This window comes from Taeniopygia guttata, chromosome 1A (assembly GCF_048771995.1).
Source record: "Taeniopygia guttata chromosome 1A, bTaeGut7.mat, whole genome shotgun sequence".
NCBI classification, from domain to species: domain Eukaryota; kingdom Metazoa; phylum Chordata; class Aves; order Passeriformes; family Estrildidae; genus Taeniopygia; species Taeniopygia guttata.
The window spans coordinates 39,309,557-39,326,378 of record NC_133025.1 but is presented as its reverse complement, the minus strand read 5'-3'; the positions used below and the strand labels follow the sequence as shown (position 1 = coordinate 39,326,378).

At 37.4% G+C, this 16,822-nt stretch overlaps 1 long non-coding RNA gene across 1 annotated transcript in view; it reads left to right on the top strand.

Annotated features, from left to right (window-relative positions):
- Positions 1 to 555, top strand: part of LOC121468949 (uncharacterized) — a 46,481-nt gene extending 45,926 nt beyond the window's left edge. The window contains exon 5 of the long non-coding RNA XR_005978738.2: positions 201 to 555. This is a non-coding gene — a long non-coding RNA (uncharacterized lncRNA). The remainder of the gene's footprint in view (positions 1 to 200) is intronic.
- The last annotated feature ends 16,267 nt before the right edge of the window (positions 556 to 16,822 follow it).

Here is a 16,822-nt window from a genome sequence, read left to right as displayed (position 1 = left end):
CCGTGCTGTCTGTGCCTGGTGATACATCTAATTTAGGAGTGGGGGATGGAACTGGGAGCCCCTGCCCAAGGCTGTTGCACTTGTCTGGGAGACCTTGTCAGTCCACACAACACACATGTGAAGCAAACAATCCCTTCAGAATCTGGCCAGGAGAAACAGGTGTTTAATTGTCTCCCTTTTTCCTTCTCTTTTTTCTACAGTTGTGATCTCAGCAGCCCAAGAGATGTGAAGAAGGCTAGACTGTATCTCCACCACCTGCTGTGTTCTGGCCAATCACATGACAAATGGAGACTGCTACATCTTCTTCATCTTAGATTTTGGCTGATTTTGGAGTTAGCCCTGCTTTGGGGCTGACCCTCAGAGGTCCCTTCCAGCCCAAGTTATTATGTGATTATGACACAGTAACACCTGCTACTAATATTTTAAATGCCTGCAGTAGTCCTAGCTAATTTTCTGCAAGAAAAATTGTAGACTATTTTTGGGAATTCTACAATGAATAAGGAGGTAGGTATAAATAATAAGAAAGACTATTGAAAGCAAATCCTGTCTGTGGAGTTTTTCTCACTGGTGAGATGCAGATAATTTACTACGTGTACGGATGCTTGATTCTGCCATCCCTTAACAGTACTACTTAGTAGTACCCAGATCTCCTCGGTGCATAAAATTTCAGTCCCTGAAATTCAGATGTGATACCAACAGGATTGCCTCTGGGGAAAAGGAATTTCAACTCCAACCACTCAGATACCAGCTAATATGCATTTTGTTTTCTCAACGAGATCTTTTGTTCAGCAACTCCTTTTCTGGTTTTGCACTAAAGCCTGGCAGAGACCTCTTATCACTCCTGCACCATTTTGAGCTAAACAGCAAGCCATGAACCAAGTCCTCATGCCTACAGATTATGGTTCTGGTTATAAAAGTACTTCTTGAAGTTTTAATTCCTTACTACTATTTTTACCCTCTTGAAAGTAAACTGAAAATCATGTTAATGCAGCAAAAAATTTCAAAATATCATCCCAGCTATTTGTAAGGTACCAGCAGAGCATAACTAGACTAGAGATCATGTCTCTATTCATAGGCAGAAATTCGAGGACACAGGTTCAAGAGAAACTCCTACTAAGCAACCCTAGAGAGGCGCTGGGCTCTCATTTATCCTGGTTTTGGAGCTGCTTGGTGTGCTGGGGTGCAGCAGAGCAGGGCAGGGCCTGGCTCCAGACCCCACCCCACAATCCCAGACTGGGGCAGCCTATCCCGGGGTGCTGGGCGCTGCTGGGGATGGGACTGAGCCATGGGCCTGCTGCAGGAGTGTGTGGGCAGCTGGGCAGCAATGCTGCTCAGAGCCGCTGGGGCACACGCCGGGGGATCACATGGCATCACAGGCCATGGGCAGGGTGGGGGCAGCGCTGGGAAGGGCATCTGGATCCTGAGGACCGTGGTGCCATGGAACATTCCAAATGTTTCCTATTCCAAAGAGGAAAGCATAGATGAGGTCATCTTTTTATAAGAGCTGTAAGTAGACATACGGCTACAAGCTTTGCAGACCTTCTTCTCCCTAGGCCTGAGCGCTCTCTTTTCACTAGAATGGCCAATAAACAGACGTAGTTTGAGATATCCCAGAAATGCCCACAGCTGTTTTAAATTTCTGCTTGCATACATATGAATCATCTTCTTTTCAGTATCTGTGGGCAGTCCAAGAAGTTTTGCCCTCAGGCTCCTGACACCTTAAGCTTGGATCTTTATGCATCTCTAACTTCTCAGATGCATCTCCTGCAGAGCCACCTCAAACACCACTTTTTAAGCTCAGACTCTTGGGTGGTGGGGCAAAGGGGCACACTCTGGCTGTGGCTCAGTGGGCATAGGCTCCTCCTCCAAGCTACACTTGCTTCTGGGAATTACAGGAGACTGACACTCCCTTGCAAGGGGCTGACTGCCCGTGTGCTTTGCCATGTTCATCCCTTGCTTCTGTTCCTTAAGCTCAAATTAAATTGCGAGGTTTTAAATCTATATCTTTGATAATGTCTGGCACAACACAAAGCTTCTGGTATTGCTCACAGGCTTATTTCTGCCAGCTAAGAGATCCTGTGTGGATCCCTCACAGTAAGCAGAACTTTGCTGGAAGTGTGAACTGTCAATTCTGCCAGACCTGGCAGGTACTCCTTTGAGAAATAGGTTATCTACTGGAAAACATCCTTAAACTCTTCCTCAGTATTTTGTTTCTTTCAACCATTATTCTTCTTGAGAAGATAATTTACAAAAATAAACACTTTTTGGTTCAGAAATTGTGACATTTCCAAATAATTTCCTTCCTTCTTTCCTTTCTTAATAGGTGAAAAACCAGTCCTATTTAACCCTGACTGCTACCTTCTACTAACTCTGGCCTTTTTTTCAGTGATAATATTGTGGTTTCTGGCTGCACACAGGCTTGTGCACTTGTGTCCAACTTAAAATGGATAAATGTTTAATTTGTTTTGGACTGGTGGTTAATTCATCTTCTGATGCAATGACATCTAAAATTCCTGTTTCTTCATTCCCTCCGGGCACCAGTAAACTCTTACAACATGGTGTAATTACTTACAGTGTCTGCATTCTCTTGAAGGCCAGGAATTGTGTTGTTTATTGCACTGCACAGAACTGTTCCGTGTATGCTGATTTTCATCTCCACATGCTTTATTTCTTCCTTATTGCAAGCAGTTCATATTCTTTTGCATCTTCTGGGTCAAAATTGCTTTCACTTCTTCAAAGTAAAAATCCAAGTAAATTTTTAAGGATTTGAACCTGGACCCCCTATTAATTAGTATCTTCTGTTTCAGATTTTCCATGTGATTTGCTATACAGAAACTTAGCCTCCAAAATGTGAGGTGTTCCAGCCCTCTGTAAGTCAGAAAGTCTTGTATCCTCTCTTTTCATGCTGTGATTAAGAAGACCTCTCCACCATTTCATGTAACATGAAGCAGAGTATTCCTCCACTTCTGCAAGTTTCAGAGTGTGCCTTTTCTATCTGTCCTGGTGTTGGTGTTTTTCAGTTTCCTTTCTGGCATTCTGCATCTATTAGGAAGCAAAAGTATCAAAGCTCTTGACAAATGTCTGGTTTAGGTTGCAATCTCCGTTGCAACCTAATGATTGACCCAGTGTTAATGATGACCCCATCATTAACACTGGGTCAATGCATTTCCAGATCACTGGCAATACCTTCTTGATCGAGATCAGGTATAATCATACAAATACTGTTTTGTAAAATTAAGAGCACTCAACAGGGTGTAAATGCAGCCTTTACAATGTGCAATTTTTGATTTTGCACTACAGATTCTAAACCTGACTCCAGTGTGCAGTCAGAGCATGACCTCAGTGCCCAAGTTGTAAGCTGGCAGCACATGCAGAAAGTGAGCCTCAGCAGAGCACAATGCATTCCCTGCAGCTTTTGAAGTGTTTGCAACATCTGTAGCTCCCCACTAGTTAAGCAACTTACACAAAGGAACCTCAGTCAAAGCTGAAGATGTGTAACAGTGTATTTTTCTTGATACACAATGATATAGGACTTCTTGATATTTAATATAAACTTAATTTTTTCATTTTCTAGTAAGTTTGTCATTGGTCTGCAATTTTTCCCTGCCTACATATTTCAGAGTCCAGAATCACATCATTACAATAGCTTTGAGTATGAATGCAAATTTAAATATACATTGCATGAACGTCAGTATATATTTAAATTTATTTTCAAAGTATTAAAGTGCTCTTTAAATACTACTGATTTTTTTTATTCATATGAGATATGCCTTTAGTGACTTCATAGAATAAAACTACAACATAAGTTAAAGTAGACAGGGAGAAAGTTGCAGGTTAGCCAACCTGACTTCAGAAGCCCTGTCATGAAAAGGCGAATGTAATCGTCCTAAAAGTAAGTTGACATGTAGAAGGAGAGCATCTATTTCCACTTCATGTCTTCTGCAGAAGAGAGTTTACTGTAGCTGTCTTCATTCTCTCATTTGCAAGATAGGCATGGAAAATTATTTCAATATTCTTAGGGTCAAATCTAGGAAGAAGAATCTATGAACATATTCTTTATGTTGCTATGAGTGCCAGTACTAACCTTATTTCATAATTCACAAAAGGCTTCAGTAGTTGACTAGAGGACTGGGAAGATTTGAAAGCTGACATTGTATAAATTGCTATTTCTAGCTTTGATAAGGAAAGTAAAACCTGTGGAAGATGATATACTGGGATAGAGACATGGCTGTGGAAAGGTTCTCTAGGGATCATGTAGCTCTTTTGATTCTAGCAAGTGGAGGTCACCTATGAATTAGATTGGATATCAAGCTTTGCCAGAGCTGAGTTGGCTCTGTGCCAATCGAACATCTTCTGTATCATCATTTTTACATAAAAACATCCTGAGTGAAACCTGAGTGCCCTTGGATGCATAAGCAATGGACACAGTGAAAGATGAGGATGCAGATGAGTGGATGTGAAGTGGCAGACAGGATACAGACACAATGCTGAACTGGAAAGGCTGAAGTGAGCATTCATCCCATATTTATGCTCATCTTCCTGCCAGCTTTGTGCTCATCACTGTCAGCACTGAAAGGCTGTATGCTGTGAGTTACAGTGAACAGGGCTGAAAGATAACCTTACAAAAGATGGGATAGGAGATGTGGAGCCCTGTGCATTTGCAGCCAGTCATATAGAGAGACATAGGAGGCCTGGGGTGGTAGCAGGGAAAAATTGACTATCTGTGACAGCCAGTGATTTACAGCACACATCAGTATAAAAATAATTTTTTTCCATCCCTTGTTACATGGCCCTGTAGCATCTCTCTTCCTTACTCTAAGAAGAGAAATCTGCAGATTTTCTCTGAAACTTCACAGGTATTGTGCCTGTGTTTGGAGGAAAAATAACTTCAAACAGGAAACATTCAGTTGTGAGCTAAATCCACATGCAAGTACTAAAATTTATATTCTCTGGGGAACTAAATGGATTTCTGAGGTCCGCAAGCTTAGAAGACTTAAAAAATTGCCAGAAGCCTGGCAAGGTGATACTGTCATCCTTCTGCAATCACTGTGGTATAACATAACCTAAATTTTCTTGAGGAGAAAACAATCCATACTGAGTTTGTACAATAAGCCTCTGTCAAGAACTTCCATTTTGAGGAAACTACAGTGGAGACAATGCTTTGAATTGGAGTAAGTCAAAGGTTAACAGAGTGGCTTATGGAACCCAAAACCATACATGAACCAATTCCAGTTCAACACTTGGAATTCAGAATTTTCTTTTCCAGTAAGACTTTTAAATTCCAAGTAGGACTTTAAAAATATAGAAGAACATGACACGTGTTTATGTGTATATAGACCCAAAAGTAGGGAAGCCTAGCAGACAAAATTTAAGCTTGTTTTCTTGGCAAATGTAAGGATTTTACTTTTAAGATAATTATACTATTCCTTAGTTAATGTGGGATGGTGGCTTTAAAACTTCATGCCTTGGATGCTTAATACTGACATTTCAAAATTTGGTTTCTATGGTGAAAAAGATATTGTGCGAATTGGTTGAATTTCTCCTCCCCCCCCACCCCCGCTTACTGCTACAAGAAAAAGAGCATTCTTATTAATTAAAAAAAATCCTTAATTTAACTTTCTGGGGAAAAACAAAAGTATGAGAACTAGTCTGGATTTTTGATACTTGTTTGTAATAGAAAATGTACTGATGTCCTTGCTACATGCCATAAAAATGATACAAAGATCGGGAAAATGCCTTGTATCTTTCACTGATTAGAAGTAGTTTTGATTATATAGGTCACACAGAGAACTGTCCCCATCAATTAACTTTTCCCTTTTTTATAAGCTATACAAGAAATCCTGGACTGGTAGGAATGTGAATTATTTGTCCGGTGATTAACTAATTTACTAATAAAGGAAAATCAAAATATTTCAAGAAAACTAATACATTCTTGAAGAGCATTCACAGAACTACTAGTAATATAGAAGAACTACATATAATGAATCTCTTTCATAAGGTTCAAAAAAATCTTCTTTCAGTAGCCACATAACTGGAGGAAGGATATGATCTGACGAATTCAACCACTAATCTCAGTTTATAATAACAAAAAATAGAAAAAACAAAAAATGATAGAAATCTTTGCAACTGGTCAAATCTTGTATCCCTATGCATTCTTGGTAAAAGTAGTTATAAAATATTGCCACAAATGCCTTTGTCTGCAACTTGCTAACATGCAACACTAAATATATATAATCTTCAGAATTTAAAGCTGAGTTTCCTGGTATATAGAAGTTGCTTGTGAACTCCAACCCTTCTTTCCTCTTGCCAGTGTTTTTTGCATTAAGGTACAGCCCTAAGAACTCACATTTGGCAGCTTTCCTTGAAATTCTTGGAATCAAGCAGCTACAAAGTATCTCTTCAATTTAACAAGTATTATCCCACTCAAACAGTGTTGGAGGTGACCCTGCACATAAAGCAGGAAACACATTAAACAAAAAATAACATTTTTTGCTCTCACCACTAATAATACTGGCTTCTGAATGCCTGATAAGATACCATAAAGCAGCCTTTATTCAGATCTGAGTAGAAACTGCTATTCCTTCAGTATTTTACACGTTAATGCAGGAGAACAATGCAAAAAGACTCACTCATGCCAAATAAACATAAAAAAAGCATGCTCAGACACTGGATTTGTCACAGGAGCAGTTAGGAAATAAAGCAGGCAGGAAATACATTCCAAGAAAAGCCAACAAGGATTCTCAATGCTACTTCTTGCCTGAGCATTGCAGTATTAAAACAGGCTTGCATAAGGGAATGGGAAATGGGAATTTAAAAGATCCAGGGGTTACGATCTTTAGATGTTTAGAGTTGTTTTAATGATTGACATAACAGACTGAAATTGGGAAGATTTTCCTTTCATAACAGTATTACCTCATTTCATCTTCAACAGACAACAGTGAGAATATTTACTAAAACAATACAAAAAGGTACGGTGACTTTCTCATCCAGAACTGACAAAAACAAAAGTGAAGATAAAAATAGAGAAACAAGATAAAGCTTAATGGAAACATGATTGTGGCTTTGTCTAATTTACAACTTTCATCAAATCCCAAAATATTTTTAAAAACTGAAAGGCAGATCTAGACACAGTAAAAACAATTGCAGAAATTCACCGCTCTCTGCCATTCAAGCACAATGCTGCAAGGGGAGTATTTATACACCATGACAGTACACACATGACAATTTCTCTAAATCAAATAGTTACATTCAAGCATATTTGAGTCAAACATGTAGCCTCACATGTTTAATGCTCACCAAGTTAGCTTTGAGTATTCCCATTAGAGATAATTATTTATAAAATTTTCTGTCTGTTGAGCATACAATGTATAAAAACAGATACACTAACTGGAAGCAATTCTAATTCTGTTCAATTCTTTTGGTTTACATTTGCTATGTTCCAAGTGGTCAACATATTCTTTTTCATTAATTCAATCAGTCTTGCTTTTGTTTTCTGTTTTAGCTAAACAAAGTCTAAAAAGTTTCCATTGTTGCTGTGTTTCCAAAACATCCTGTCCTATGTCCAATTTGCTACATATTTGGCTATTTTTCATGTACTTTTCATCAGTGTTCAGTCTGCTATCATGCAGTGTTCTTTCTGGCATCAAATGTCTGAATTTCTTTCCTAGATTCTCTGGTACTGTTTCACAGCATACTTAATTTGATCATGATACAAACAAATATTAAATGTGTATATTACACATACCACATTAAGCTTGCAGACAAGTCTGGCATAAATATGTTTCAGAAATGTTTACTTTCTTTAACTACCTAATTTATTTAAAAAATGTATTTCTTTGGCTTTGTTTGTGCCTATTTGGTGCATGTGTTACATAAATACTTTTGTAAATGCTCTTCACTGAGTAGTTACAACTGCTAATTTTGATCAGATGCTTTTTTTAGTAGCAGGAAATATAGTTCATAATTCATATACCATCATTAATCCACATTTAATTTGCCATTGTTGATAGGTTACAATCCTGGATGATACCTCCCACTTATTTGTACCACAGTGCAGTGCCTCATGATGTAGTCCGGACTAAAGTAATGATGAACCAACATCTGCACAAACAGATCTTGCTTTACTGCAAAAAATATCCAGTCAGAAAGCAAAGCAGTCAAAAATAATTGTTATATACCATTTGTGAACCATCTGCAGGTTAAGTTATTCCCTGAAGAAATTAATGAATCCTTCAAAACAACAAATATGAGAGATAAATAGGACCTGTTAGTACAATTCACAAAGAGCAAATAATGAGACAGAATTAGGTAGGAAACTTGCAGGCTGCTTTTAAAATAGGTTCTTCAAGCAGGGTTAAATTAGATACAAGTAGATAAAGTATTTTACACCTAGGATCAGAATTCACATAAACCAAGTGAAAAATTAATCAGTCTGTTGAAATGTTTTCCTGTTCTTCTTTGCAGGAAATAGACATTCAAAGAAAAATATTTTTACAAGGAAAGGTGACATTGAGTTAAAAAATAAGAATGCTTTGTAGTATTCTTCTGATACGGTTTACTGAAGAATCCTAGTTTTGTATGGGAAGTAATTTATTACCTGACTACTTTTTAGGGCAACTTAGCAATAAATTGCAGAGGTAAAAAAACTGGCATTTTAAGCCAACAAACAAATACACAACTTCCCAGAAACTGAGTGTAAACACATCTAAGGTCACTTTGAACAGAATATACATTGGTTAGACAAAAGAAAGAAAAAGAACTTGAAAAAATTAATGTCTGTAGCTGGCTTTCATAACAAACATCAGGAATTTTTTGTTAGATAAAACTGTCTGTCTAGAATAATTTGCTTAGGGTTTTGGGAAAGCAGAGCACTGGAATTCATGTTGCTCAGCACATCGCTGTTTTTGAAAGCCATACAAACTGCATATATTGACATCAGAACTTTCCAAGTTTAAAAATATGTAATGGGAACACACCTCAGCATCTACAAAAGAAAATTCAAATTTCTCATCTGTATGAAATCTTACTTAAATTATTTCAAAATATATGTTACAAACTTTTACTTCAACTGGAAAATGGTACTTCTCTCTAACACTCCATTATCCCTCAACTGAAGAAAAAGCCCAAAAAGAACAGGGGAAAAGTCCATGGAAATTAGAGGTAAAAAATACATTTATAACACAAAAGATAGTTACCCTAAGGAGATGTTTAAAGAGTGAAGGTCAGTTTTTGAAAAGCACTTTGAAGAGCATTATGTTGTTAAGAGGGTTCTCAGAATGCAAATGTAGTGATAACGCATGCAGTGTACATGCTCTTCTGCCAACAAAGGGGGATATTTATGATTTATCACACATAGAAATACTCACCTGTCTGAACACAAAACTGGTTTTGTTTCTTTTTAATAATGTCCTCTAGGCAACCTGGGAATGATAAGATTTATTGCAATGTTCAGTGGCAAGCCTGTGACTTCACTGTTCAAGGGAAGAACTCCAGTTCAATAAAAAAGGCCAAGAACAACCTGGAACAGCGCATTTCCCCATACCACGAAGCACAGTGCCACTTCTAAAAGGGAAACTGCACCCATTTCCTGTAGAAAGCAGTTCCCTGACTGACCACACCACTGCATTAATAAGGCTGCTCTCTGCAAGGATTGGACATAACAGGCACAAATCAGGCTGACTTCCACAAAGGGAGTTACCCAGCCTGCATGTGCAGGTGCCTGCACGTCCCAGGCACCAATTACAGAGAAGGATATGCAGGAGAAATGCTTGACCCTCAAGAACTGTGTGAGCTGTTCACTGCTACCCTTAGACAGTAAAGACAAACTTGGCCCAAAGCGCTTGAAGGCATAACACAAGCAGTGGGTGGGAGAAGGAATAAAACTTTTTCCTTCTTCCTTGTTTTTCCTGTCAAAAAAAACCCCAGCTAATGCTCACAGCATACACTTCTTCCCTGGGCTACACAGGAGTAGAACATATCAGGTCAGCACTGCACCACAGACTGGTGATTCTGCAGAGCACAGAATTTATTTGGGGGAATCTCAGATTAACAGGCTTATGTGGCCTCTGGGACACAAAGTAATAACACAGCAGTTTTACCTGGTGGAAAGTCTGAGATGGACAATCAAAATGTGAAGCTGGTCTCACACCTTAACTGGCTAAAAAGCACTGAATTAAGCTGACATTAACTTCGATGACAAACTGATAAAGAAACTAAATACTTACTGTGAACTGTAATAGTCTCTTGCATGAATTCAGATTTGTTTTGGCAGGTTTTTTTTACAGAGAAACAACATTGCTTACCATATCATACATTATTTCATTCAACGGAACTGTAAAACACTAATGTGTAAAAACATGCATGTTCCCAGATTTGCTCTTCTAAAATCTTAAGTGCAGTTCGCCAAACACAAGTAAATCAGCAACATATGAGGCTGTAATATTTCAATAAGCCAGAAGTGAATGAATAATTGTGATACCTTTTACACTTTATTAATTTCTGTTGCTAAATCATAACAAATAGGATTTTTATGAAATTATCTCCACAGACAACCTGAAATTTTGATTCTTCACTGAGATTCTACCTCCAGTTATATAATTTCCAAGTCCTGCTGTAAAATATTTTCATAAAACCACCTTCTAAAATGTTTCCTATAGAAATCCATTGTTAAAATGCACCCTAAATTGAATAATAAAAATCAACCAAAATTTTGCCTGAACATTTATAGGTTCTATTGAATTCATGGGCTATGCAGAAAGAGTTATTAACATTCCTTTCTTTAACACATGGTTCACAAATAAGGGATGTGCTGCCTACAAAGGGTTGGTAGAGGTGGCTAACTGGTGAAACATACCACTCAGATAAATCCAATTTTTTTGTTTTACAATATCTTATAAAATTTCTGCATAGAAGACAGAAAGCAAATACAGAGGAAAATGAAAAGTGAACACAAAGGAAAATCTTGCTATGAAAATATTCTATTGAAGTACTGTGAAAAGTGTTGCTTTTTAAAAGAATTAAGGCTAAATCTTGCTATTCTTATTCATAGAATCAGTTAAATGGTGTTCATGAGAATTATACCATTGGATTCAGTCAAAGTACAGGCTGTGACACTTCAGTTGTTTTTAGGAACAAAAAGTGCCATTTAACTCTGTTACTGTAGTCAGTGCACTCATTGTTAAGGACTAGTGAGAGAAGAGAAAATCCTGAGAGCTTTCATGCATTCAAACATATTATCTGAAATAAAAAAAAAAGAACAAAAATCCATTTAAACCTTCTCTTAGTATATGTCAGGAAGACTTCAATGATGAACCAGCATTCACAATAATTTCTATACTGTTCAACTTCAGTATGTCTGAATAAAGGAAGCATACACGATCTCTTCACCTTCAGAAATGTAAATTTGGAACTGTCCTTGTACAAAAGGTATTTGATCATCCACACTGTTTGTCTTCAGCAGATGCTTTTGTATCCAAGCCTGCTCCCATGGTAATCAACAGAAATTAGCCAGTGACTCAAAAGACAATGCAAGTCTTCACTACATTGTTAGACATCTTGTATTTAAATCAAGAATTTGTCTAGGCCTTAACCTTAATTATATGCATTTTTACTATGTGACTCTAAGATTATTTATATTCTCAAATTAAAATTTCTGTGAAATGAGGATTTTTGTATTAGCTAATAATAGTCTGTCAATAAACACCAGAGAATTTAGAATTTATAAAACTTGTTTTATATGTTGCTCATTGAGTATTTTGTGTTTTGTGTTCTTTGACTTGATGTCCATGCCTCAGAGTATAAAAAGCTTAGCAAATGGCACATTTATTCAAGCAATGTACAGCTCTTTTTGCAGTTTTTAACATCTGTGTGTCCTCTTGATGACTTTAGCCTTTCTAATACTAACAAGTGAATTTAGGATTTATAGCTGAGAAACAGCATGGTTGCTTCTGCTGTCAGTCTTTATTCATTACTCTAATAATAGAAGGTGTAATAAACAGCATAGATTTACAACTGTACATTTTAATTATTGTTTCTGAAGGTTTGTAAAATCAAGAGAGGTGATCACTGCTCCTTTCTGCTTTGGAATGTTCTCCTTCAGTGCCAGACAACACGCAGTTATTTAGTAAGCAGACAGCTTTGCCCTTTTCATCAGTGAGTCATGAAAGAGTTGACAGTGTGTTAAGGCCATCTCAGCTTCAGTGTAACAACCTGATTTGTTGGCTCAGTAGATTTAATGCATCTTGATTTTCCTGATAAATTCCATGTGAAACTCAATACCAGCTACCCAGACAACATCTTTATCTACATCACTAAGTTCATACTGGTCAAGATGGAAAGAGACTTGTATAAATCTGAGAATTTTATAATGAAAACTTAAAGAGTTTCACATGCAAATTTTTCTAATCCACAGATAAACTGCAGCTAAATTCAGAAGTGATATTTTGCTTTTGTACAGTCTTTGTTAATCTTAAGCAAAGATATTATATAATTGTATCTTGTTACCATGTGCTAGCTACAAGAAGAAATAAAAAGTCCTTGCTTATTACACATAACCACTGTGACTGTAATTGCAAAATACTGAAAAGAGACAATTTAATAATCAACTATCACACAAAAATAGATCCCAGAACCAGCATAGACTTGGATTATAGAACAGATATAAAATAAATATTGTGCAGAAAAAAACTCTTGATTTCCTGGGACAAACAGTGTATCAGATGGTTGCCCCCCAAAAAACTTTTGCAGCAAGTCCCTAAATTGTAAGGCAATTTAAAATGTGATTCTCCTGTTTACTTACTGAAAATTCCAGTTTTCCTGTATTCCAGTTAAATAACATAATTACATTTCTTCCTATGGTTTATAAAGGCCAGCAATACACTTTATGGTAACTGCAAATTACCATAAAGTAATAATGGTAACTGACATTTTCTCCATGTAATCCTGTGTATGTGTTTTGCATTTGTGAAATATTGAATTCTGGACAACAGTCCACCTCATGATGTAACCTGTCACATGTTTTTCACATGTACTTTCCTACCCAAGAACACACAGAGTACAATTTCAATTTCTTTTACATTTAATTGGTTATCTAGAAACTATGTTCTAGCATACTTCAAATGTACATTTCTGGTAAAATTATGGTATATAGCAGGATTCCATTTGGATAAAACAACCTAAATTTACTGAACACACCTAGGACCAGCTACTACTTCTAGCAATTAGTTAAAGTAATTTACTGTTTGGACAAGTGTATTCTGAGAAAAGTCCAGCTGTGGAGCATAAACCAGACCTGTTGATGACAGTAGTGATTGAATAAGTAACAGACTGAACTGACTGAAAAAATCTGTTCAAAGGATCTCAATAATGGTATCAGGAGAAATCTTTGGATGTTTGTTATACCCATTCCAATGGTTCTATTGCCTTTTAGCATAAAGCAGAGACTAGAAACATCATTCTCTTGCTGATTTCATTAACAGCATCACTGTGAATGTGAGACAAGTGTCTATTTGTTTCCAGTTTGATACAGACATTGCAGACAGCCTTGAAAAGAATGCAGGTTTATACTGGGGAGATTGGTGTATAACAGCATGTTTTAACAGTTTGAGGCCAATCTTCATTATGTTGGTGCGTTTCCTTAGATGTCTGAGCTTAATGATAATGTGCTCCGGAATTCCTGCGAAGAAAATGCTTTAGAGCTCTTGAATTGAGAAAGACTTGTGAAGAGAAGATAGTGTGCACAGTAATGTTTAATAGCCTAAGTCTCTCAGGATGTCTGGTGCTTACTAATCTTTCTGATCATCAGGAATTAATTTAAGGCAGAAAGCAACAAGAAGCATAACTGTGGTGTAGCTTCTCTGAGGCATCCTAAATCTCAGAAGGATTTTACTCTATCTCAAAGTACACTTAAATATAACGTTGACAGAAATAACAAGCAGGGATAAGCCATTCAAAGAAACCATCTTATTCAGCAGTTGCCTGGAGATACAGAATATAGATCCACCAATCTGTGTTGGTTATTTCATACAGGGAAAGAACTGCAACTGGATTCCCAGAGAATTAGCTCATGCTCCCATCTGGCAGGATTTTGGAGTTCAAAATTTGAGCAGATTTCAGAAACGTAGGGAGCTAAAGTCACAGTTCTAAGGGTTAGGTGGCTGGTTTAAGTGTCTGGACTATACCTCAGTTGTGATTTGCTTACAAATACTGATAATTCTACATGGTCCACAGCCTAGCACAAATTCACCTCTTTTCAATGCACTAGGCTATACACCAGAAGAAGGAGAACAGATATCAGCAAGAACACTAAGATGCATGGGATAAAGATACTTAAAGATGCTAACAATGATGAGTATTCAGTTACTTCCCTTGGAAAGAAAAGTCTGAAGCATCACACTAAGCTAGCTCACACATAAGCAGGGAGGACTTTCTTAGTGCTGGTCCTGTTTTATCACTTGCTCTTAGTACCAGTGATATTTGGCAATATAATGACACACTTAGGATAGTTTTTAAGAAAGAAGTAAATATAAGCCAATAAATACTCCAGTCATTTAAAAGACATATTGCTGCCACAAAGCCAAATAGATTTAGCATGCTTCCCCTGTGCAGATTTTACACCATCACAGGACATAGAGTCTCAAGATTTTAAGTCTATCAAGACATAGCAAAAGCATGTTAACTCTGAGCAGATATTAAGCACTTTAGCTTCATTGTCATTATTCATTAGTGTTAATTTACTATAAAATATACATAATATTTAATCAGAAAAAAAACCCAAAAACTAAAAGAGCATATTTTTTTGTGATGTTACAAGTGAGGAATCAGACCTAGAATCATCAAATCGTGTGAGTTGGAAGGGACCACGAAGATCATCTAGTTTCAACCCCTCTGCAATGGGCAGGGACACCCTCTATTAGACCAGATCTTGGAGCCCTATCAAACTTGAGCTTGAACAGTCCCTGGGATGAGGAGTCCATAATCTCTCTGGCAACCTGTTCCTGTGCCTCACCATTTTTTCTTAACATCTAAGCTAAACCTACCCTCCTTCAGCTTGAGACCATTCCCCCTTGTCCTTCCCCCCAGGGCTCATCTCAATCCTTTCTCTACCCAGCTTCTGTTTGTGCTTGGGATTGCCCCAAACCAGGTACAGGACCTTCCACTTGGCCTTGTTGAACTTCATGAGGTTCTTACAGATCCATCCCTGAAGCCTGTCAAGATCCCTCTGGATGGCATCCCTTCCCTCCAGCACACTGGCCACACCACACAGCCTGGTGTCATCTGCAGACTTGCCAAGATACTCTCAATCCCACTGTCCATGTCCCCAGCCCCAATGCCAGGCTCTGAGGAACACCACTTGACCTGCAGAATTACCATTTGCCACAAAAGCAGGCTTGGAGATTTAAGGGCTACACTGATCTCTTGAATATTAATGTTGCACACATACCCTGCATATACTCTTATTCCTCCATCTAAATAGGTTTCAGCCCTAAGAAAGATAAATAAAACACTCTGTTAGAGGATGCATAGCTGTGCTGCAAACAGAATCAGGCAAACACCTGATGGAAAGCAGGTATATCCTCTGTTCCTTAGGGAGTACAGCAAGATAGATAATGGTCTGTCACACTGAAAGAAAATAACCATGAAGAAAAGTGGTTTTATTCATCTTGATTACTGTCAGGGATTTTTCCATTGTGTAAACAATAACTCAGATATTCAGCAACCAAAGATTTGAGAGCAGACAGCAACTGACTTCGCTTGAATCCAAACTCATCATATAAACCTCTTGCTAGTTATTATTCTAAAAAGCACATTGCCTCTGTTTTTGCTTGCATAGACTACAAAGTGCATGAAAAGTACTAAAAGAGCCTGAGAAGTTGCTGGGGGAGGGAAAGCAAATTTATTCAGATCCTTTTAAAACAGAAGGCAAGCACTTGTGCTAATCCTAGAGATCTGCTTGTTTTTCTAAACTGTCACAAATGTTCTCTTAAGATTGTAATAAAAATATAACTTTATCTAGCATTCCACAGATATCACATAAAATTAACATTAGTCTGTATACCCTTTGCAATTTCAACTGCATTCAGATTAAACCAGATGGGGCTTGCCCAAATGAGTATCTTTGGACCATAAAAAGGTACTTTTAAGCCCTTGTTTTCAGAGGGAAACTGGGCTTGCTTTATTTAAACATCATATATGCCTGGTTTTCAGAATTTGTTCTGAAAGAGTGGAAGAACAGAGCAATACCAGTAAAAAAAGGCAATTTCTTCCCCAAGTACATTTTTTCAAGAGCACATAAGATAGGGATGACAACACTAACGCTTCAGTAACAGTTAGTCATCATGTCTTAGCAGAACATAATATAAAACCTATTTTTCCAGGATTTTTGTTCACCTTTTTTCTTTTTAACATCATGTAATTTAGAGTGCCTTTTTGTATCAGATATTATTGTTTTCATCCTTCCAGATGCTTAGAAAGGATTTTCTTTTTGATTTCTCTCCTGGGAAAAAAATTCAGCAGCTTGTTAGTTTCCTCAGTACTCTCTGTGTAACAAAAGGTAGCATATATGGAAGCCCTCATTTTTCTCTTAGCTCTACTACTCCAGACCTGCAACTTCTACTTAATTCCTTGGGCGCTAAAGATGTTCAATAGTTCTAAGGATTAAATATACTCAGACCAGGCAAATATCAGAATCTCATACTGGAACCATGGAATTAATAAGGACTAGAGTTCTAAAACAGATAGCAGTGAGTGTAGACAGACATAAAAATAAAATATTTCTTCAAAGTGAATGAATACATCAAAAAGGATGTGACTTGTTAGAAAGATA